The following is a 23,564-nucleotide window of genomic DNA, read 5'->3' as shown; positions in this document are numbered from 1 at the left end:
GTAACTTACTGAGGTTATGGTTTTTGTTTTGTTTCTGAGATGTGGGACTTGTTATCCTGCCCTGAGCTTATATAATCATCCTGCCTCAGCCTCCAAATATTTGAGGTTACAGACACTAAGAGCCCAATTTGTAGTTTATTATCATTTGAGAAGAGCATTGTGAACTTATGAAGGCAATGGGGCTTAAGGAAGTCAGGTTTTCTATTGACAACTTAGAAATATGAGAAAACATGAACTTGCTGAAGGAAGACATAGGATTTCCTGTAGTCAATAGTTCCTGAAGCTTCTGCTTCATTTGAAGGGAGTCTGAGGCTTGGAAAAGAGGAGAGAGAGGATGGGAAGGAAATGGTGGGAGGAAGGAAAGATGGAAAGAAAAGAGGTGAGGAAGGAAGGAAGGAGTCTAATCACAGTGAAGTGTTAAATAAAATGGAGGAACTTTTGAGCTCACACATCTATATGGTTATGATAGTATTTAGTGAGTCTAATAAAATGTGTCCAGGATGATAAGGAGTAATGCACAGAGGGATTGTCATACATGACTGCAACGGCAAATACTGAGATTAGAAGTAATTATGTGAATATTGGAACAAATAAAGATATATAAATGGACTTTGAAACCTCAGGATGACCCCATCTGACCTCAACCCCACACACTTTTCCTGTTACAGGGCACTAAACCTCTGTGTGCTTGACCTGAGTCCCCTTTAGCTCCTAGATCTTCTGGGACAGAGTATTCATCTAGAATTTGCAGCTTTCTGGCCTTCAGGGCTCAGTCCACAGCAAGCTGAATGTTCAGCTGCAGGTGCTGCTCATTATGGACCAACTCAGGCCAGTAGGGTAGACCCTTGCTGTTGGGGTTCCTGTGGATATGTCACCAACAGTGAAGGGTCACTCTCATCCAAGACCTGATCCATTGATTTGGGCCAGATTTGGGCCAGAGCAGTAGATGACTAGGCCAAGGGCCTGAGGGTATATGACTGGTCTACTAATACAGAGTAAAAGTGACACCCACAAGTGTCTACTCCATATGAAGCAAGGGTAGCTGTCTAGTTTTGTCTCTCCCTCTCAGAGGAAAGTCTAAAGAACAGTACCACAATACCATTACTCACCCACCAAGTCCTTGTGGGATGAGCAGTAACTAAAGCTAGAAGGTACTGGCCTAAGTGTGCCCTGGGTTGGAGAAGACTATGGTATAATTAAGGACCCAAACATGCTAATGAGGCACACCCACATGGGGGCCCTGAATGAGACCCAGCCACAAGGAGGTTGAGAGAGGGGCATATTCTCACCCATGTCTTACAAAGTTGGCCTAGTATTTCACCATCCTCTTTTTCAGTAGCTTCTTCTCAGTGAAGTCAACTATAGACAGAAGGAGACAAAGGTCCAAGTCTTGCTACCTCATGCAGGTACCAACTCATGCTCTACTATAGCAACCATAGCCTAAACCTGAACCCCAGGCCTGGTTTAAACTCTTCCCTCAGTAGTCAGATCCAGGATCCATCTAGGCCTCTACTTGCATTCTCTCAGGATTACTCCTACCCCTGTGTTCTCTCATTCCTTCTAGCACTAGCATGAACTAGGAAGGTTCATGTTCTAACTCTGGTTGAGGTTTTGCTGGTTTCTTTGTGTTTAGATTTGTCTTGTTTTTTTAAGCTATAAAATGTTCTCTCCTAGAGCCTCAGTTTCCTCAACTGGACTGAGAGCTCAGTAATCCATGAAGAATTCATCTGGGGATCCATTCAAGTCAAGCACAACAAGGAAGACTCACCTTTAACACCCCAGAAGTAGGAACCAAAGACAAAGGGAGTGTGGTTACAGTGGGATGGCCTGGCATGCTTGATGAAGCTTGGCTGGTACTGGAACTCACAGAAGTAGACAGGAGCATGGGAGCCTGGGAGCGAGGACACATGTTGACATAATGTTTTCTTTCATGAAGCTTTTCCACCTAACCTTTGGTGACAAGAATCCTTGCTCTAAAATTATCTGGAACCAGATTTGAGTGGTGAGTTCTAGTCTGGAGAATTGACTATGGGCAACCTTTGGTTAAACAGTGACCCTGGCATTCCCAGATGATCAGTTTTGGCAAGACACCAAGTGTAACTAACATATTTCTTCCTCTGGACTTGAATAAGATGCTATTCTTTTACTCTAAGGATTTACTGAGGTAACTGTCAGAGACCTGGTGAAGACATGTGTCAGGACTGACACTACAGAGCTCATCTGGGACCAACAGTTTTGAGATCCCCCTGACCTTGGTCTTGTTAAAGATGTACTCATACTGAAAATGTGCTACTTAGAGTGCAGGGATCACAAACATGAAGTCCTCCATCAACTTTCTGAACTGTGCTTGGAGGTCCTCAATGTCCCCCATGCACTCTTCCATTAGCAGGACACTACATTCAGGAGTCAGCATCTACACCAGGAGGAATAAGGAAGAGTGATGTAGGGCAGACATTTGGATAGCTAGACAGCAGCCTCTGAGAAAGGAATGTTGCCCCGGCCAGCGGGGTATCAACGGGGCGACCCACCTGTGGGAGAGAATGAGAGGGACGGGGGAGACACGAAAGGACGACAGCAAGACAGTGTGTTCTGATCAAACTGCAAATTTTATTCTCCTCAGCAAGGCTTATATAGCATGGGAGGGGGCAGGAAGGAGGGAAGGGGTGCACGACATGCCGTACGGGCAGGTGAAGGGGGACGTGCAGGTGAAGGGCTACGTGCAAGTCATGCAAGTCGTGCAAGTCGTGAGGCTGCTAGGTGGTAAGGTCACTGGTCAGGGCCCATTGTTCTGTTGCTATGCTACCTGACCTGCCTGACCTGTTCTTTATCTTTGGGGGCATCAGGTTTAGGGTAGGGGCTTGTTCTCTGGCTTAGCTAATACTTTCCATGGTCTATGTTTGGTCTCTGACAGAATGTGGCCAGGGATGAGATAGGGTATGTGGGAATGGTACAAGCTTTGGGTGAGCCCACACAGAAGCACACAATACACTAACCTATATTTCTGGGAATGGCATCTGAGAAGAATATATGGGAACTCTCTCTGTTAGGACAGGAGTCAATGTCTCTCACCATCTGTATTGCTGTGTTCTTCAGAACATCTGTCAGGGTCTCTTTGTTTATGTTTTTTTATGACTTGATCAAGGCCCTTCAACTAGGAGGTAGAGGAGAGTCTTAAGTATAGGATGGGTAGGGTCTAGATCAAGTAATCTCTGAGTTCCCACCACCCACCATTTGAGTTTAGGTTCCCAGGGGCTTTGAACTAGGTCTCACCAAGGGGACTCCCCAGCCACACTCATCACTGTCAATACCAATGATGCTGGGGACAGGGTGAAAATCCATAGAGGCCAACAGCTCCCGAGGGTGCCTATGTAGGAATGTACCATCCACCACACCAGGCATCATAATGAAGACATGTGAGGCATTAAGGGTCAGTGCTGAAAATCAGTCACATATATAATCTGATGCCCACTGAATATCCACACTATTTCCTTATTTTCTATCTCATCTCAGGATGATATTTTAACTCCAAAAGAAACTGGACATCAAAATTTGCCTATCTTGTTCTTTCTGCACACAGTGTTAAAAGGACATCTAACCATACAGACAAGTTAACTGGTTCAAGTAATAAGGATAGGCAGTCCTACATCCTGGTGACCAGGTCCTCCAAGCACACAATTCTCCCAACCTGCTTGATAGCCAGAATCTCTGCTTCAGTCTTGTCTCATAGGCAGTGAACCAGGGCCTCTGATCTCACATCCAGATAGATTGGCCACCGTCTGTAAATGGAACAATTAATGGTTGGCTCATCACTCTTATCAGGGAGCAGTATTCCTTGATTCCATTAGTTGTCCTTTTCCTTAAATAACACATCCTACTGTTTGTTGTGTGAAAGGACTTAAGGGGAATTGTTCACATTTTCAGTTGCCGAGTGGTGACAGCTGGGGCAGAGATTGTTCAGTATGCATATATGTTTGGTTTTGTGTGTGGTGTTCACGTGTGACACTGGGTATGGTGTGTTATGTTGTGCCTCTGAAGGACAGACAACACCCTCTTGTGGCACTTGTCATCTTACCCCTTGTTTGCATATGTCTACAGTGGCTTAGCTGAACTATGACCTTCCAGGGAGTCTACTGTCTCTTCTTCCCATCTGTCCACAGGAGCTCTGGGTTTACTGACACATATTACTACCTCTAGACTTATGTGGGCTCTGGGGATTTGAACTTGGGACCTCACACTTACACAGCAAGTATTTATACCAGCTGATCCTTTCCCTCAATCCTTGTGTCCCACTTAGATATTTTTTTGTCAAGTTGACACAAGCGAGGGTAATCTTGAAAGAGGAACTTCAACTGAGAAAATGCTTCTATCAGATTGGTCCATAGGCAAGTCCAGGAATTTTCCTGATAAATGACTGATGCAGGAGGGTACATGTGGGAAGTGTCATCCATGGGGAGGTGTCCTGGGCTGTATAAGATAGCAAACTGAGGAAGCCATGAGTAACAAGGTGGTAAGCAGTGTTCCTCCCTGGCCTATGCTTGAGTTCTGGTCTCCAGGGACCTGCATGAGTGTCTACTCTGACTTCCCTTCAAGATGGACTATTATCTAGAAGCTGAAATAAACCTTTTTCTTTGCAAGTAGCTTTTGGCCAAACCTTTTTTTCCTTTTTTTATTAAGAGATTTTTCCATTCATTTTGTATATAAACCACAGATTCCCCCATCCTCCCTCCCCCATCTCCTAGCCCTCCTCCCAACGCTACCCCCTCCAAGGCAAGGTCTCCCACGGGGAGTCAGCAGAGCCTGGTGCATTCAGTTGGGGCAGGTCCAAGCCCCTCCTCTCTTCAGCAAGGCTGTGCAAAGTGTCCCACCATAGGCACCAGGCTCGAAAAAGCCAGCTCATGCACTAGGGACAGGTCCTGATCCCACTGTCTGGGGGACCCCTGAACAGTTCAATTTTGGCCAAATCTTAATCACAGCAATAGAAAGTAAATATGGAAATCATATAAATGTGTTTTTACCAATAATGCAAACCCTGTGCACAGCTTTTCTGTTGTATATCATCCTCAGCATATGTAAACCAGATGGGGATGGATTCTAAATTTTATGCCTTCCAGAAATTAATTGAAAGAAGCTATTTCCCATGATCCTTGTTCCCCAATTAACAGACACCAGATTACCAGAGGCAAGGAATGAATTGGGAAAGTAAGGGTTGGTAGTTTTGAGGGCACTCGCTGTGTAGACCACTTCAAATGTGTCAGAGATAAGGTCAGGCAACAGGGCCACTCCACTCTGCATAAAGGCTCTGTGGAAGAGTCTTTGGACATGGGGCACACAACAAGTGAAGACACATTTGTACTACCTGCTGATGTGCCAAAGGTAGTGACCTGGACAGGGTTGTCTCCAAAGTAGTCAATATTCTGCTGGATCCAGTGTAGGGCAGCCACTTGGTCCAGTGGCAAGGACAGGAATCACAGGTCTGTCCATGTTCTAGTCAGAACCCATTGTCTACCCCAGTCCCAGGATTACCTGAAAAAGCCAATGATACCAAAACAATACTGGATAACAACCATTACTGTGTCCTCAGTAGCTGCTAGTATGGATCCATCAGTCATGGAAGCTGTTCCCCTAACAAGTGCACTGTAGAAATAACCATCTTATTCAATAAGAAACACAGAACCAATGCAAAGAAGCAAGCCAAGAGGTCAGAGCAATAGATAAGAGCTAAAAACCTTACCCTTCCTCTCGCGGTGGTCCTACCTCTCCGAAAAAAGAGCTACTTCCTGTGTATTTTTTTTTTCCGAGACAGGGTTTCTCTGTGTAGCATTGTGCCTTTCCTGGATCTTGCTCTGTAGACCAGGCTGGCCTCAAACTCACAAAGATCAGCCTGCCTCTATCTCCCGAGTGCTGGGATTAAAGGCGTGCGCCACCACTGCCTGGCTTGTTTGTCTTTATAAAGACTTTCTGTTCTGCTGTCTCATTGGTTATGAACCCAACCACATGACCGCCTCGTTACTGCCTCTCTGTACAGACCTCCAGGTCTTCTATGGTTGGTATTGAGATTAAAGGCATTTGTCTCCAATGTTGGCTGTATCCTTGAACACACAGAGATCTACCTAGCTCTGCCTACTAAGTGCTGGGATTAGAGGTGTGCACCACCCCCGCCCAGCTTTTTTTTTTTTTTTTTGGTTTTTCAAGACAGGGTTTCTCTGTGTAGCTTTGCGCCTTTCCTGGATCTCACTTGGTAGCCCAGGCTGGCCTCGAACTCACAAAGATCCGCCTGGCTCTGCCTCCCGAGTGCTGGGATTAAAGGCGTGCGCCACCACCGCCCGGCCCCGCCCAGCTTTTGCTCTGGCTTGCTAATAGCTCTGACCCCCAGGCAAATTTATTTATTAACATACAAATAAAATCACATTTCAGTACAAATAAAATATCACCATATTTCCCCTTTTTTATTTTAATAAAAAGAAAAAAGGAAAAAGGTTATAACTAACATAAGAAAACTATATACAAAAGTACAATAACTATAGCTCATATATACAAGTAATAAATACCTAAACAATGTCTAGTCCATTTTTATTTGACAAATTCAGAGAAAATAATTTCATTATCTATCCTATTTTGGTAAGTCCAAAATGTACCTAATTTACTTTCTATCCTAACTAATCTTCAACTATAACTAACTAATCTTCAACTCCCTCAGAGACCCAAGATGGAAATAATATTACCTAATAAAAATAAAAACAGGAAGTACATACAAGAAACTTCCAAAAAATTGTGAGTTGACAGAAACAGCCAGCTGCCTGGACAGTCACCTGAGGTTTCTCAGCAGTGTTGGGGCATCATCTTCAGCCTATAGGCTTAGCGTATCTGACAGACTCATTTGTGAATTAGGATGTACACAAGGTCAACAGTTCAACCTCACATTGGATGAGAGCAGTCCATGTACCAGAAACACCTGAATTCCACTAGTGTCCTGTCATGATTCAGGATTTTAAATTCTGAAAATTGTTGATGTTTTTTTTTTCTTGTCATAATGATTATTTATTTATTTATTATTTTTTTTAATTTTACAATACAATTCAGTTCTACATATCAGCCACGGATTCCCTTGTTCTCCCCCCTCCCGTCCCCCTCACCTTCCCCCCAGGCCCCCCCCCCCCCTTTCCCATTTCCTCCAGGGCAAAGCCTTCCCCACAGACTGAGATCAACCTGGTAGACTCAGTCCAGGTAGGTCCAGTCCCTTCCTCCCAGGCCGAGCCAAGCAATCCTCCATAGGCCCCAGGTTTCAAACAGCTGACTCATGCAATGAGCACAGGACCTGGTCTCACTGCCTGGATGCCTCCCAAACAGATCAAGCCAATCAACTGTCTCACCCATTCAGAGGGCCTGATCCAGTTGGTGACCCCTCAGCCATTGGTTCATAGTTCATGTGTTTCCATTCATTTGGCTATTTGTCCCTGTGCTTTATCCAACCTTGGTCTCAACAATTCTCGCTCATATAAACCCTCCTCATTCTCGCTAATTACACTCCCAGAGATCCACCCGGGGCCTAGTCATGGATCTCTGCATCCAGTTCCCTCAGTCATTGGATGGGGTTTCTAGCATGACAATTAGGGTGTTTGACCATCCCATCACCAGAGTAGGTCAGTTCGGGCTGTCTCTCGACCATTGCCAGCAGTCTGTTGTGTGGGTATCTTTGTGGATTTCTGTGGGCCTCTCTAGCACTTTGCTTCTTCCTATTCTCATGTGGTCTTCATTTACCATGGTCTCCTATTCCTTGTTCTCCCTCTCTCTTGTTGATCCAGCTGGGATCTCTCGCTCTCCCAAGCTCTCTTTCCCTCGACCCTCACCTTTCACTACCCCCACTCATGTCCAGGCTGTTCATGTAGATCTCATTCCATTTCTCTGTCATTGGGCGATCCCCGTGTCTTTCTTGGGGTCCTGTTTTCCAGGTAGCCTCCCTGGTGATGTGAGTAGCAGACAAGTCATCCTTGTTCCACATCTAGTATCCTGCTATGAGTGAGTACATACCATGTTTGTCTTTCTGAGTCTGGGTTACCTCACTCAGGATGATTTTTTCTAGATCCATCCATTTGTCTGCAAACCTCATGATGTCATTGTTTTTCTCTGCTGAGTAGTATTCCATTGTGTATATGTACCACATTTTGTTTATCCATTCTTCAGTTGAAGGGCATCTAGGTAGGAAGTAGTCTTGAACGCATAGGCATAGGAGACCACTTCCTAAATAGAACACCAGTAGCACAGACTCTGAGAGAAACAATCAATCAATGGGACCTCTTGAAACTGAGAAGCTTTTGTAGAGCAAAGGATACAGTCAACAAGGCAAAGCGACAGCCTACAGAATGGGAAAAGATCTTCACCAACCCCACATCTGACAGAGGACTGATATCCAGAATATATAAGGAACTCAAGAAATTAGACATCAAAATGCCCAACAGTCCAATTAAGAAATGGGCTATAGAACTAAACAGAGAATTCTCAACAGAGGAAACTCAAATGGCCGAAAGACATTTAAGAAATTGCTCAACATCCCTAATCATCAGGGAAATGCAAATCAAAACAACTCTGAGATACCACCTTATGCCTGTCAGAGTGGCTAAGATCAAAAACACTGAAGATACCTTATGCTGGAGAGGATGTGGAGCTAGGGGAACTCTCCTCCACTGCTGGTGGAAATGCAAGCTTGTACAACCACTTTGGAAATCAATATGGTGCTTTCTTAGAAAATTGGGAATCCATCTCCCCCAAGATCCAGCTATACCACTCTTGGGCATATACCCAAGGAATGCTCAACCACACCATAAGAGCACTTGTTCAGCTATGTTCATATCAGCATTGTTTGTTGATGCTTTTTTAATTCAGCTGTCCATTCTTCTTGACTATGTGTGTGTGTGTAGTTTCATCTCAGCATCCCGTTCTTCTCCATATCCTTCTATTAAATGCCAGTCTACTATTGAGAGGTGTGAGTTTAGTTACTCCAAGAATAACTCTATCAGCTGTTCTTCCACTGCACATCAGAAGCCATCAGTCCACTGCCTGTTCAGCTGCCTTCGAAGAAAAGGGCACTGTACCTTTTCCGGATTGTGAAGGTCACTTCAGGGATGGTGCCATATTGTCCTGGCCTCAGAAGATGCCTTTTGATAAAGCCATAACCACACTTGTTTTGGCAAGAATCAGTAGTCCTTTGTTTCATGTCCTGTTTGTCAGCAGTTGATTCGACGATACTTTGTTGTCCAGTGGCTAACTTTTGCCACAATGAAAGTTAACTCCAATTGCAGTTTCTTCAATGCCCATATTTTCTCTGAAGTAGATTGGTACTGCCAGGAGTCGACATGTCTCATAATCATAAAAAAAAGAAAAATTTTCTAAGTTATTAAAACATTTTAAATGCCATATTCTGTAGATCTCTGAAGGGTTTGAAGATGACCTGTCTATCTAAAATATATCTGCTCAATCTTGAAAACATACCTAATATGACTACAAGTTCTATTATAATGTGTAACTACTAACTTTCATTTCTTTATATCCTAACAGTTGATAATAATAACATTCAAGGATTAGAAAATTGCATTACATTGTTAAATGAATGGTATAAGTACAATTAGAAATATATGTGTAGCATTTTCTAACAATATCAATTTCAATATATATAATTTGTATATAATATAAAACAATCCAATGCAATGTAAAGTATTTAAAACTAGTAATTGTCTTTTCCTTTTTCTTTTTTTTAAACAAGAATCTTAAATCTAATCTCCTTTGCTTAGCCCTTTTCCTAACCCTTGACAACAACTTGTAATCAACTCCCCTAAACAATGAAAATTATCCCAGACCCAAAACTCATTAAAAGACCAAAAAAACACCCACCCCACACCACCTCTTTGGGAATGTGGGTGTCGTATTCTTAAAATTGCTTCCTGCTGGGTGTGGGCGAAGGTATCTTTATCCTGAAAAGAAAAATTTTAGGTTAATTGTCAAATCTAGGAAAGGTAACTATATCCTTCATTATCCAGTCTGTGTATAATGCCAAAGTTCAGGGTTTATCTCAAGTCCTTATTCAAGTAGTCTTTGAGACTGGATCATCTCAGCTAGTCATCTCAAAATTGCTCTGAGCAACTTGTAGTTAAAAGTTGATCTATAGATGATGTTTGTCAGCTTAGTAATATAATTTGTTGTTGTTGTGGGGCCCCATCTTCTTCCTGGAGACTTCAGTGGATGTTAGGCCTGGCCGTGATTTCCTGCAGAAAACTGATAAGAGACTTGAACACAAAGACATATATATATTGAAGCCATTTTTCTTTCTAGAATTAGTACTCTATATGACAATTCATATCTTAACAAAGTTTAAAATTTATATATATCTATATATATATTAATCTTGTAAATTTTGATATAAAATTTATACTTTAAGAAAAGTTTAAAAATCAGAATAGAATCAAAGAGTTGAGATTAGTAATAGAATAGTCCCTTAATTAATTTGGTTTTTCTCCTGTCCCATAGCAGAAGATGGCTCTTTTATTCTGGCATGATACAAGGAGTTTGCATTTTCCTTTTAACAACATGCTTGAGTTTAAAGAAGGAGAGAGCCATTCTCCAACTCCAAAGTCAGCTTTAAATTTTAATTGAACTGGGACTATTAGAAGACCAATAGTGTTAAATTTCATTAGAGAAGAGCAGAAACAAACATTTAGGAAGACTTATAAAATTTGTTAGATAATATATACCCATACACTGTTTCACTCTGTTTCCTGGGATAGATGATTTGTCCCTTTTCTTCAGTTGTCTCATTTGTCCAGTGTTCTTCAGATTCCTTAACCTTCTTTCTCCTAAAAGACAAAAACAAAAACCTTTCCCCAAGACTAATTTTGGGGATGTTCCTTTTTGGCAAGTTATTATCTGATTAAATGAAAATACATATGTTACTGGTATAAGTTAGTTTAAATTGGATGTTCATGTTGGTTGATAAACTATCACCTCCTCTTATTAAGAGGTTTCTCTTGTTCAAATCGAACCTTTATCAATTTGATGGTACCCACAGCTTATCTTCTCCTGTAGAAACAAAAGCAAAACCTTGTCCCCAACGTAACACATACCCTGGTTTCCATTCAGAGGTCAGCACATCCTTAAAGTATATAGGCTGATTTAATTCTGTAGTTTTTTCTATTATCCAATGTCTCTCTGCAGCTGTTGTTCCTTTCTCATTGGCATTGAGAAAATTCAAAGTTAATAGAGCATTATGCAGTCTATTTCTGGGGCATTTGTTAACCCTTTCTGTTTATTTAGCATATCCTTTAGAGTTCTGTTTGATCTTTCTATAACTGCTTGACCTGTAGGATTATGTGGTATACCTGTAATATGCTTTATATTGTAATAAGCAAAAAACTGTTTCATTTTAACAGAGACATATGATGGAGCATTGTCAGTTTTGATTTGTGCAGGTATGCCTATGATGGCCATAACTTCTAGCAAATGAGTGATTACAGAACAGCTTTTTCAGAACTCAAAGCAGTTGCCCATTGAAATCCTGAATAAGTATCGATGGTATGGTGTACATATTTCAATTTTCCAAATTCTGCAAAGTAAAACATGTCCATCTGCCAGATTTCATTCCTTTGAGTATGTTTTGGGTTACATCCTGCTGGTAATGGTGTTTGATTGTAGAAGGAACAAGTAGGACATTTCTTTACTATTTCTTTGGCTTGTTGCCAGGTTATGGAAAAATCCTTTTTTAAACCTTTACTGTTGACATGATGTTTTTTATGAAATTCTGAAGCCTCCAGCACATTTCCTATCAATAATTTATCAATCTCATCATTGCCTTGTGCTAGAGGTCCTGGCAGACCAGTATGGGATCGAATGTGAGTTATATATAAAGGATGACTCCTTTTCCTGATTATATCTTGTAATTGAATAAATAGTGAGGTTAATTCTGAAGTATCAGGGATATATTCTGCAGTGTCAATATGTAATACTACTCTTTCAGCATGCTGAGAGTCAGTTACTATATTGAGAGATTCTGAAAAATCCATTAATATCAACAGAATAGCATACAATTCTGATTTTTGAACTGAATTATAAGGACTTTGAACCACTTTACTTCAATTTTCTGATTTGTAACCTGCCTTTCCTTGTTTGTTAGCATCTGTATAAAATGTACAAACTCCAGATATGGGTTTTTCCTGTACAATTTGAGGCAAGATCCAATCAGCTCTCTTATAAGATCAATTCTATCACTTTTGGGATATTTGCTGTTAATTTCTCCAAAAAAATTACTGCAAGCTCTTTGCCAAGGTCCACTTTCTGTCCATAATTTTTTAACGTCCTCCTTAGTTAAAGGTATGACAATTTCTGCTGGGTTTATTCCTGCTAATTGACAAAGTCTCAATTTTCTTTTCCAAATGAAGTCAGAGATTTTTTCCACATCAGTTTTTAATTTTTTATTTTGTTTATTTGGTAAAAATATCCATTCCAATATAATATTTTACCTCTGCATTAATATTCCTGTAGGAGAATGCCTAGAAGGTAAAATAACCAAAATGCAATCCAGCTTTGGATCAATATGATCCACGTGTCCTTCATGTACTTTCTTTTCTACCAAGGCCACTTCTTTCTCAGCTTCAGGTGATAATTCTCTTGGACTATTAAAATCCTTGTCACCTTCTAAGGATTTGAACAAATTATGCAGTTCATCATTTTGTACCCCAACAATAGTTTGTAGATGAGAAATATCTCCAAATAATCTTTGAAAGTCATTAAGAGTCTGTAGTCTATCTCTCCTAATTTGCACCTTTTGGGGTCTAATTTTTTGTAGCTCTATTTTATATCCTAAATAATTAATAGAATCTCCTCTTTGTATCTTTTCATGAGCAATTTGTAATCCCCAGCAAGGCAAAATTTTCTTTACTTCTTCAAACATTCTTTCTAAAGTATCTACATTTGATTCAGCTAGTAAAATATCATCCATATAATGATAAATTATAGATTTAGGAAATTTTTTACGTATCACTTCCAATGGCTGTTGTACAAAATATTGGCACAGAGTTGGGCTATTCAACATTCCCTGTGGGAGGACCCTCCATTGAAATCTTTTAACCGGTTGAGAATTATTATAAGTAGGCACTGTGAAAGCAAATCTTTCTCTGTCTTTTTCTTGTAAGGGTATTGAAAAGAAACAGTCTTTTAAATCAATAACTAGGAGAGGCCATCCTTTTAGTAACAGAGCAGGCAAAGGAATTCCATATTGTAGAGAGCCCATTGGCTGAATTACTTTGTTATTTGCTCTAAGGTCTGTTACCATTCACCATTTACCAGATTTCTTTTTAATAACAAATACAGGAGAATTCCAAGGGCTGATTGATTCTTCAATATGCTGAGCATTTAACTGTTCTTCTACCAGCTCTTCTAAAGCCTGGAGTTTCTCTGTTGTTAAAGGCCATTGCTGGACCTATACAGGCTTGTCTGTCAACCATTTTAAAGGTAGAGCTGTTGGTGTCTTTGGAAGATCATCAGTTGTTGTGCCCTGTTCTTGTATAATATGGATGGCTGGTGACCACTCAGAATAATGCCTTCTAATATTTCTCTCAGAAACATGTGCTAGTTTATGATTTGTTTCTGAGATTGGAGGGATGTTAATCTGAGTATTCCATTGTTGCAGCAAGTCTCGACCCCACAGGTTCATAGCTATGTTAGCCATATATGGTTTTAATTTTCCTCTCTGTCCTTCTGGACCTATACATTCAAGCCATCTTGCACTCTGTTTCACCTGAGATAATGTCCCAATTCCTAATAGTTGAATGTTTACCTCCTGAAGAGGCCAAGTTGGATGCCAAAATTCTGGTGCAATTATGGTAACGTCCGCACCTGTGTCTACCAGACCAGACAACAAAACACCATTTATTTTTATCGATAATTTTGGTCTTTGTTCATTAATAGAAGTTTGCCAAAAAATTTTCTTTAGGTTTTCTCCTGAATTTTCTATTCTCTCTGTTTCATCATCCTGACCAGCATGACTTATTCCAATAGGCATTTGGTTATTTAATTGCTCTGAGTAGGGGTTTCCTCTATGACTGCAGGAAATGTTTGAACTGGATTTGCTATAGGGACCTGCATGAGGCCCCTCTGGGAGTTTCCCGAAGACTGAGGTAAAGGATTACCCTGTCTGTCCCTTGTTGATCTACATTTGTTGGTCCAATATTTTCCCTTATCACACCTTCTGCATACTCCTGAAGGAAGGGGCATTCTGTTGCCATTGTTCCTTGAAGTACCATTTTTTTCTAGGAATGACCTGTTTACAGTCCCTTTTCAAATGTCCTTGCTTTCCACATCCAAAACATCTAACATTCCTCAAACCTTTTGAAATTGCTTTTCCTACCCACATATCATCATGCTCATGGGCTTCAACATTAACTATGTCTCTATTCCAATCTTCCAAAGGTGCAGATCTTTCCTTTAACAGACTGATTATTCTTTTGCATGCTGCATTCACATTCTCAAAGGCCAAAGATTCATTTATTATCTGACTGGCTTCTGAATCCGGGACCATTCTCTTTACTGCTGAAGCCAGTCTTTGTAAAAAATCTGTGAAAGATTCTTTAGGGCCTTTTATAACCTTTGTAGATGACTCAGGTTTTTTCCCTGGTTCCTCAATTCTGTCCCATGCATTCAAGACTGCCATTCGACATAAAATTAGGGTTTGGACATCATAAAAACATTGTGTTTGTGCTGAAGCATATTGACCTTCTCCAATAATCTGATCCTGGCAGACTTGTATTCCTTTATCCCTCCATTGTTTTTCTATGTTTTTAGCTTCATCCTTGAACCAAGTTAGCCACTGAAGCCTTTGACTGGGTTCAAGAACAGCTTGTGCCAGCTCCCGCCAGTCCTGTGGTACAATCCTATTATATGTTGACCAAGAGTTTAACATTTGCTTTACATATGGAGAATGCATGCCATAAGATACTATTGCCTCCTTAAACCTTCATAAATCTAACATTTCAATTGGAGCCCAAATATTTTGTGTAGTCATTTGATTAGGCAACTGCTGTACGGTTACTGGACAAATTAAGGGTGACTGTGTGAAAACAGGCTTTCTTTTTGTAACCTTATGATCCAATCTTGAAGCAACTTCACTGTTAATTTCTTCTGTCTGAATTTTTACAGGTTTAACAAGTTTTTCTAAAGCTGTCATCCTGGCACTTAAATTGACTATCTTTTTAAATAGTAAAATGAGGATAAGCATAGTAATAAACTGCATAATTTGATCAACATTAATCTTCTCATATAGTTGTTCCATTGTCAGACTGCCTAAAATTGTAAAGAAAGCCCAATTTTCTTCCAATGTACACAGAAAACCAATTTATTTTAAACATGGAAAAAATTTCTCTTTTAAATAGTTTCCTTTAAAATATCTGATATGTTAAGTGACTTACCAAGTCTGCGTAGAACAGTAGAAATCTGAGGTAATTTCAAAACAGCCACCTAGTGTCCAAGGTGTGAATCCAGAGAGAGAGAGAGAGAGACAGAGACAGAGAGAGAGAGAGAGAGAGAGAGAGAGAGAGAGAGAGAGAGAGAGCAAGCGTAGCCACAAGTTCTGCCTAAGAGCTTGAATCCAGCCACGTGTTCCCATTTGAGCGGAGTCAAGCCTTGGCTCTGACTTCCTTAAGCTCCAACCAAGTGCATTGGCTTTACAGGCAGGGGCCCTGTTCGGCAGGGCAGGCCTGAGTTGTTTGTAGCACCGGCTTTAAGCTAACCGCTTGGGGCTATGGTCAGTCTGGCCTGAGGCCAAGCCGAACTGGGCCTGGGCTAGGCAGCCGGCAGGCCCAGCTAGGGAGCTGCCGGCAGCCCAGGCAGGAAACTGGATCTGCCACCAATCCAAGTTAAGCGTTTTTTAATGGATTCTTGCCCCACATTGGGTGCCAAATGTAGATGTAACCAACTGTCTTATTAAATAAGAAACACAGAGCCGATTCAGAGAAGAATGCCAAGAGTCAGAACTAAGAGCCTTACCCTTCCTGCTTCAGCCAAGAGAGCGCTCCAAAAGGCAGCTACTTCCTATGTGTTTGTCTTTATAAAGACTTTCAGTTCTGCCTTCTCATTGGTTGTAAACCCATGCCTCATCACCGCCTGTCTGTAAAGACTTCCAGGTTTTCTATGCTTGGGATTGAGATTAAAGGCGTGTGTCTCCAATGCTGGCTGTATCTTTTTACACACAGAGATCTACCTAGCTCTGTCTACCAAGTGCTGGGATTAAAGGCATGCGCCACCACCGCCACACTCTTGCTATGGCTCTGATAGCTCTGACCCCCAGGCAACTTTATTTATTAACATACAATTAAAATCACATTTCAGTACAAATAAAATACCACCATAGGGGAGTCAGGGCCAGGAGCTTCCCCCTGAGCCCCGGGTAACTCTTAAAGTGGAAGGCCAACCGGTGACATTCCTGGTTGACACAGGGGCCCAGCATTCGGTCCTTACCCAGACGAAAGGGCCCTTGAGCACCAAAACATCATGGGTCCAGCACTTGGTAGACAGAGCTAGGTAGATCTCTGTGTGTAAAAGGATACAGACAACATTGGAGACACACGCCTTTAATCTCAATACCATAGAGGATCTGGAGGGCTGTACATACAGGAAGTGATGACGCAGTCATGTGTTTGGGTTTACAACCAATGAGAAGGCAGAACAGAAAGACTATAGAAGACAAACACACAGGAAGTAGGTCCCTTTCGGAGAGCTCTTTTGGCTGAAGAGGATCACTGAAGGAGGAAGGGTGAGGCTCTTAGCTCTGACCTCTTGGCTTTCTTCTCTGAATCGGCTCTGTGTTTCTTATTTAATAAGATGGTTGGTTACATCTACAGGATATGCTGTTGTTTCAGACACCATAGTGGTTGAAACACAAGCCCTTCCAGCCCACCTCACAAATCAGCAGGCTGAATTAATAGCTCTTACCCATGTCTGTCAACTAGGAAAGGAACAATCCCTAAAACTATATTCAGACTACCAGCCTACCTGTGGTCTCAGAAGAATGAGACCTCATAAACCTGTCAAGACTTGAGCCCCACCCTATTGGTTCATGCCCTACCTCTTCTCCTTATAATTCTTCTCAGTTACCCATATTTCTACCAAACTCTGTGTATGGAGGTTTGAAATTCAGGAGACACATGCCCAACAGTTCAACCAGACCACTCATGTGGTAGGGTCTTGAGACTGCTGGAGACATAATGCATATCTAGGAAAACACTCTGCCTTTTATGAAGAATGGAGAATCTTTTACATCCTAATTAAGGATGCATGGCACCTCAGGAGGGAAATAGGAGTCATTGATAAACTTTACTGTAGTATTTATCAAACCTGCCCACCAGATATGCTCAAAATTCAAGGTACACATTCATCTCTCTCAATCCCTAGGTATAGATACAGTAGAAGAAGTGGTCCAAAGCTCCTCTAAGGCTCTTATATTCTTAATATCACCCTTTTTGATGATGTTGATCTTACCTCCTTGTCACACCATCTGTTGTTTCAGATCCTAACTACTATATATCAGCTATTGAATGATGCTCAGCTTGACCACTTTGGAGAATGCTGGTTGTGTGTCCCTCCATGGTCAAACACTCATCCACCATTTGTGGCCTAACCCATTGTCCTATTAGATCCTCTCACCTTACCACTTGTTAATTGCCCCACGCCAAATATCACTACTACCCTTATCTCTTTCACATTCCCCTCTTTGGCATTACTGACTGCTTTAACTCTTCAGGAAGATGCTTTGCGGGTACCGTGGATTCTGTAGACTGCAATAATACCATTATCCTTGGTACTATCACCCAGGCCCTATGTCCAAACATTCACAATGCCTCTATTCTCTGTGGTACTCAAATTTTTCACTGCTTACCTGCTAGGTGGTCTGGGACTTTTGTCCTGGTGTTTCTGTTTTGCTGTGGATATTGCTCTATATAAATAAACACTGTTTGGCCAATAGCCAGACAGGAAGTATAGGCATGACTAACAGAGAGGAGAATTGAGGAAGGAGGAAGGAAAGGAGGGACTGCTGGAGCCACCGCCAGGACAAGAAAGTTGTAAAGTACCGGTAAGGCAGGAGCCACATGGCAAACTAAAGATTAGTAGAAATGGGCTAAATATAAGAGGATTTGTTCCAGATTAAGATACATCAGGTTTCACCAGCCAAGACCCCCTGAAAGGTCTCCGATAACACCATGACCCAGATGATCTAACATCCAAAATGATTTCAAGGCAACTGGCTCGGACATTACAGCCGCACAGACTACCCCATAAGCCTAAAATTTTCTTTGTGTCCCCATAAGATACAGCGACCCCTCCAGCAGGAAGTAGTAAGAGATGCTATGCCCAAATTCCCAAATATACCAAGCTGGCTTTAGAGATGGAATTGACTCACTCCCCCTCTAAACCCAGACATATACCTAAAATAAAAGGTTAAAAGATTCTTTTGTCCCATATCAAAAGATTTCTCTGGTATGGGACAGAGAAAAACCAATATTTTTATTTAAAACAGGTTGATTATAAATGCAATCTCTTTCTAAAGAAGAAAATAGGATAGGATATAGATATACAGGATATAGATATGATATACAGGATATAGATATAAGGTAAATGAACCTACTATTAAAGAACAATTTGTTTAAAGTATTTTACATTTGGTATAGATTATAGTTTACGTTTAAAATGTTTTACATTGGTTTAGATTTTAGTTTATTGATACAAGTTTAAACTTAATTATTTTATACTGTATATATATGTATATATATACATATATATTTCTATTCTTGTTTAAGGTATTATGTTTCTATTCTTGTTTAAGGTATTATGTTTCTATTCTTGTTTAAGGTATTATGTTTATGTAACTCATTTAAAACTGTAATGGATAATTAAAAAATAGATTAATAATCAGTCATCTATGATAATCATATTTGTAGCCATGTTGGTTAAGTCTTCTAGGCATACATAGATATATTTCAGATAGATAGGTAATCTTCAAACACTTCAAAGACCTACATAATATGGCATATAAAATGTTTAAAAATTTAGACTTTCTGGACAGTGAGAAATGTCTGCTCCTGGCAGCACCGATTTACTTCAGAGAGGAAGATGGGCATCAAAGACACTCCATATGGAGTTCATCTTCACCTTGGCAAAAATAGCCATTTCGACAAGAAACTGTTCTTGCCTGGACTGCTTGATCAACTAGACATGCAGGACCCACAGAAAGGTGACCACTGAACTTTGCTTGACAAAATGGTCCTTCAGGTTCCTGCTTTGCAGAGAAAACTGCCAGACATTCTACAGGACACAGAAAAAAATGACTGAGAGGCTCTAGTCCTGTGGGCTAAAAAAAGATGCCCCAACTTTACAAGAGAACTTTGGATGACTGTCCAGGCTATCAGCTGTCTCTGTCTACCCTACAAGACTCCCAAAAGTTGCTTACATCCTTCTCCCATTTGTCAGGTAGTATTACATCCTTCTGAGGTCTTTGATGTGGTTGAAGACTAGATATTTACAATCTTCCTTAGCTATGATAAAAGATAAGTTAGATATAAAACCTTAAACTCACAAATATAAAATAGTTAGGATATCTTCTTTAATATTGTAACTGTAATTTTTGCTCAATAATTGTTTTGTTATATGTAATTTTACTATGTTAAAGTTAAAACCTTCCTCTTTAAAAAAGAAGAAGAGGGGGGCTGGAGAGATGGCTCAATGGTTAAGAGCACTGACTGCTCTTCCAGAGGTCCTGAGTTCAATTCCCAGCAACCACATGGTGGCTCACAGCTTCCTGTAATGAGATCTGGTGCCCTCTTCTGGCCTGCAAGGACACATGCAGGCAGAATACTGTATACATAATAAATAAATAAATCTTAAAAAAAAAAAAAAAAAAAAAAAGAAGAAGAGGTGAAGTGCTGTGGATATCGCTCTATTTAAATAAACACTAATTGGCCAATAGCCAGACAGGAAGTATAGGCGGGACTAACAGAGAGGAGAATTGAGGAAGGAGGAAGGAAAGGAGGGACCGCTGAGCCACCGCCAGGACAAGAAAGATGTAAAGTACCAGTAAGCCACGAGCCACATGGCAAAGTAAAGATTAATAGAAATGGGCTAAATATAAGAGTAAGAGCTAGACAATGATAGGCCTGAGCTAATGGCCAAGCAGTTTAAATAATTAAGGGTCTGTGTGTTTATTTTATAAGTGGGTTCCGGGACTGGCGGGACTTGGAGGGAGCTGCAGAAAAATTCTCCATCTACACTGTTTCCAAAATTAGGGGTGGTACCTGGTGAAGAACCCTTGCCAATTCTCATTGACAAGTTCATAGCAGCATGGCATGACAAGTGAGCAATCAAGTAATACCCTTCCTAACAGCCCTGGGCATAAATGCAGGTGTAGCCACTGGAATAGAGGGCTGACTAGTTCCCAAGCTATTTACCATAGGCTTTCCTCACAATTCATCCAGGATTTCCAACAGGTAGCTCAGACTATCCTTACCCTTCAGGGACAAATAGACTCAGTGGCCACTGTAGTACTACAAAATCAGAGAGGATTAGATTACTAAGAGCAGAAAGAGGTGGTCTTTGTCTCTTTCTTGGAGAAGAATATTGTTTTTATGTCAACCAATCAGGTGTAGTGAAAGATAAGATCCAACGAGTTCAAATGGAACTTCAAAACCAGAAACAGCCTGATACTTCTAGCTAGTGGATCACTAAGAGTCAGATATGGAACTGGATGCTACCCTTCTTATCCCCTCTTTTCTTCCTTTTCTTATGCCTGCTAATTGCACCCTGTCTCATAAACCTCTTGCCTAGATTTCTTCACCAACAGACCCAAAATATTTCTAGCCAGACTTTTAACTAGTTACTATTACAGGATTACCAGCCCCTAGCTATGGAGCCAGAGATCTGCAGAACCTGTTACATCCCAAGATTGTCCCAAGAACCTTGATGCCCCAATTCAGCCAGAAGTAGTCTATCTAATGATAACTTGTTTACCCTTATGTGTGTAGGAGCTGGCCATGAAAGTAAGGCAGTCTGGAAATGGAGTGGATAGGGGATAGGTACTTGAGAGGTGCCAGGTTTGCAGTGTGTTTCAATGAAACAGCTGTGTTTGACTGGGAGTGTAATGTGTAGGCTTAACATCACGACTGTAAGGTATGAGGGACTCTGGATGTGGGCTCCTGCTTCTCCTTCTTCTCATTCAGGGGAGACTCCTCAGGGGACATAGGGAACCTTAGATTAAACTGGTAAGTTCTGCAGAGTCAGAGGCTGATATTACAGACAGGGAGTAACTCATAGACATGTCAGAAGAAATTGTCGGAGATGTGTGTCCTCAAATTCCCTTGCCAGGGCCTGTGAAATGACTCAGCAGGTAAAGGTGCCTGCCTCCAAGCTGGTGGCCAGAAATCAACCCCAGAGTCCTCATCATGGAAGGAGAGAACTAACTCCAAATGCCCCTACCAATGTCCACAGAGTAGCCTTCTACCAGGCAAAGCATCATTATACAGGAGGAGGTCACCCATACAGAGGAGTGCCCCCCCACCAATTAGTAGCGGACTTGCTGAAAAAGGAGCAGATGAATCTTTTTCCTGAGTGCTTTTGTAGCTGTGGCTGCTCCTGGATTTTGGATATTTATAATATAACACATTCATGCTGCCAGATATCTGTGAGTGTGTCAACCCCTAGGACAGAATAGTGGCCTCTCGACTTTCAAAAGGCAAAATGTTATTTGGAGCATACAGAAGTTCCTGGTGCCCCACATGCCTCAGCTGACCAGTGCCTCTGTGCTCCCTTTACCAAGCACCTATCCAGGGGCAAGGGTTAGTCAGAATGGCTTCATGCCCAGGGGGTGTGTGCAGCACTTAAACACTCTCTTAGTGTGAACCCATTGACCTCTTGGGCCTCTGCCATCTGATAGTGAAAACTTCGCTGACCTCTTTTGAGTCTTCTCAGTCAGGCCCACTGAACTCATCTCACCCGTGACTTGTAATGTGGGGCACCAGGCTCTGGGAGGTCACCAGGGTTCTCCATGCAGGAAGATGTGTCTGACTCACTCATGGCTACTGTGTGGAGTATTCTTTGTTTGGATTCCTGGGCTCAGAGTCAGTGACAACTCTAAGAGGGATGGAGTGTAATGTCCTGTTCTGTCTCATCTTGGCCTGTATCATTCATGGGAATATCAGAGTGGTCGAGACTTAGAGATGATGCCCAGGATTCCTGAGAAGGGATGTATTAGGTGTATGTTTTGTGACACACCTATAAACCTAGAACCTGAGAAGCTGAGATAGCAGGCCATTCTGCACTGCATTCAATACTCTGTTTCAAAAATAAAAACAAAAGCAAAAGGCAGAAAGAGAAGAAATATGTTCACCTAATGTAATTTTCACCAATGACTCCTGGTCTGGATTATTGCCCTTTAGCTTCCAGCCAGAGGGACATTTTGCCCGATTACACAGGGTTTCATGGACAGATGATAAAGCACTGTGGGTATAGGCAGGCTCTATTACCTTCCTCCAGTTATTTTATTCAACAATACAAAATGATAATTGCAGCTGGGAAAGGTTCCAACTACCAAAGTCATCTTTCTCTTGCTGCTCACGAGAACTGACAACCCACACATATCTAAGTCCCTTTTTTTTTTTTTTTTTGGTTTTTTCGAGACAGGGTTTCTCTGTGTAGCTTTGCGCCTTTCCTGGAACTCGCTTTGGAGACCAGGCTGGCCTCGAACTCACAAAGATCCGCCTGCCTCTGCCTCCCGAGTGCTGGGATTAAAGGCGTGTGCCACCACCGCCCGGCCTAAGTCCCTTTTGATTATAGCAAGATGTAATCAAATGTAAGAATGCCAGGTCTGTCTACAAGGACTGTCTTAGGACCAAGGTCAGTGTAGCTCCAAGTTCTGAAGTATCAGCAAAGCACAGACTCTCCAGAGAAACATTTCTTCAAAGCTTAAACAGTCCCAAAACAATTTCTGAGCCTCTACTGATTAACTCAAACATAGCAAAGGCTTTGCTGAAACAGCTCTCTCAAATTCAGACACAAAGGCATTTCACTTGAAGCTGGACATAAAGGCTTTACTTACATATCACTACAGACATAAGCATTCCTGCTAATGCTTCACTTACTCTCCATTCTTACACAATTTTGAAGCCACTTCCTAGGGAATGGAACCTCCTACAACAGACAAGTGTTCCTATCTCAATGAACATAATCAAGATAATTGGCCACAGACATGCTTAGAGACCAACAGGATCTAGGTCAGTGGTACTCAACCTGGGGGTGTTATCCCACAGATGTTGAATATCACATATCCTGTATATCATATATTTACATTACTATTCATAACAGTAGCAAAATTAAAGTTATGAAGTAGCAACAGAATAGTTCATTGGAGGGCACCACAAAATGAGGAACTGTGTTAAAGGGCCTAGAATTTGTAAAGTTGTAATTCACTGATCTAGACAATCCCTCATTAAGGTTATTTTCCCAGTAGATTCTACATTGTGTCAAGTCAACAGTCAAAACTAATT

At 41.3% G+C, this 23,564-nt stretch overlaps 1 pseudogene; it reads right to left on the bottom strand.

Moving 5' to 3' along the window:
- Positions 1-672: 672 nt before the first annotated feature.
- LOC128103442 (liver carboxylesterase-like) overlaps positions 673-23,564 on the bottom strand; it is a 74,562-nt pseudogene continuing 51,670 nt past the window's right edge.

Source organism: Peromyscus californicus, unplaced genomic scaffold, assembly GCF_007827085.1.
Source record: "Peromyscus californicus insignis strain IS unplaced genomic scaffold, ASM782708v3 Scaffold_8__1_contigs__length_139910024, whole genome shotgun sequence".
Lineage (NCBI taxonomy): Eukaryota > Metazoa > Chordata > Mammalia > Rodentia > Cricetidae > Peromyscus > Peromyscus californicus.
This window is presented reverse-complemented; position numbering and strand designations above follow the sequence as displayed.